This window comes from Protopterus annectens, chromosome 5.part0 (assembly GCF_019279795.1).
Source record: "Protopterus annectens isolate FY-2018-M chromosome 5.part0, PAN1.0, whole genome shotgun sequence".
NCBI lineage: Eukaryota > Metazoa > Chordata > Ceratodontiformes > Protopteridae > Protopterus > Protopterus annectens.
Genome location: NC_056735.1, coordinates 1292748955 through 1292750918, shown reverse-complemented (window position 1 = coordinate 1292750918; position 1964 = coordinate 1292748955).

Genomic DNA, 1964 nt, shown 5'->3' with positions numbered 1-1964 from the left:
AGGTACCCTGGCTTTCGCCACCCAAGAAAATTATTTTCCTGTGCCACTGTCGAGCAGAGCCACAGAAGTGATCCCCGAGGTGAATTTCCTATCTCCCATCCAATCATCAAGATTTTTCTTGAAGAGTGCTAATGAGGAGCTTTGTTTGATATAGATAGGTAGTTTGTTCCAGAGTATGGGAAGTCTCTGGGACAGGAATCTATCCCTCCAGCATGTTCTGTTTATTGTGGTGACGGTTTAGGTCCCTAGAGCTGTAGCTCATAGGGATTGGGATTTCTTTAAGTGGAGCATGTCTAAAAGCTCTGGGTTTGACATAGCTTTGTGTGTTAGGCAGAGATCGCCTCTGAGTAGGCGATATGCAACGGAGTAAAGCTGCAGTTTTTTGAGACGGTCTGCATAGGGCATCTCTTTGAGGCTGGTAATCTTCTTTGTGAGGTATTTCTGTGGCCTTTCCAGTTGTTGTAGATGTCTTGTGAGGTACATACTAAAAGGGGCATTGTACTCTATAATGGGTCTAATGAGTGATGAGTAGAGGGGAACAATGACCTCTTTTTTCCTGGATGAGAAACCTTTTGTGATGAGGTGTGCCACATAGAAGGATTTCCTGACTACTGTGGCAATGTGATTATCAATGGAGAGACTACTGTCTCCCTGTGTCCCAAGGTCTCTTATCACACTTTTGGTGTTAAGTAGACTACCACCTATGTGGTAGTTCATGGGTACTGAGTTTTTACCAAAAGGGATGACAATGCACTTTTTGGCATTGAGCTTGAGGCCATGGCTTTGACACCAGGCATCTGTCTCAGCGAGGCCCTTTTGTAGGATGTCCGCATCTTTTGGAGTTTTGATTATGGCTCCTAGTTTGCAGTCATCTGCGAACTTCTTTAGCCAAAGACCTTCTGTGTTGGCCTGTACTTCAGAGAAGTAGATACCAAACAGGAGAGGACCCAGGACTGAACCCTGTGGTACTCCACTTGTCACTGATCTGAAGTTGGATTTGGAGTCTGCTACTTTCACAGTGTGGGTTCTATCAGTGAGCCACTTGGCAACCCATCTTGTGACATAGGGATTTATACCTAGTTTAGTGAGTTTATCTATAATTCCAGAGTGGGGGTTGGTGTTGAAAGCCTTGGCGAGATCTAGATAGGCTGTGTGAACCACCTTACCCTAATCTACAGCTTTGGTGACTGCTTCAAAGAAGTCTATCAGGTTTAGGAGACATGAGCTGCCTTTTACAAACCCAAACTGGGTGGGGTCCTGAGTTTGGAGATTACCAATGTCATTGTTTATAAGTTCCATAATGATACGTTCCATAGCCTTGCAGACCAGGCTTGTTAGGCTGATGAGACGGTAGTTTCCAGGGTCTGTGGTGGCTCCCCCTTTGTGGAGTGGGATAACTGTCGCTGTGCGCCATTCAGTGGGCACATAGCCTGAGGTGAGGCTATGATTGAACATGGTACTTAGGTGGGGTGCCAGTTCGTTCTGTAGTTCATGTAGAACACAGCCTGGGATGTCGTCAGGTCCCATGGATGCTGTGTTTTTGGCTTTGGATAGTGTGTTTTTTACCTGTGCAGCCGTGATTACAGGAACTTTGCATTCTTCTGGTATAGAGATGGGCCCTTTAGGGGATGACAGGGGGGTAAAGTTAGCACTGAACCTATCTACCAGGATGTTGGCAATATCAGTTGGTTCTGTATATTTAGTGCTATTGTGCTGTAGCTCAGAGCAGATCTGAGTGTTGCCATTGAGATTCTTGACAAAGCTATAGAATGCTTTGTGGTTGTCTTTAGAGTCAGTGGCGATTTTGTTTTCATAACTAGCTTGGGAGGATTTTATGAGGGATCTCAGCTTCTTACTGAGGCTGACCAGGGAGTTTCTCCAATCATGTGATTTTACTCTTTTTTGCAACAGTTTCTTTCTTCTGTTGTAGAGTTTGTTTTTGGCAGGGGACCACCAGATTGGCT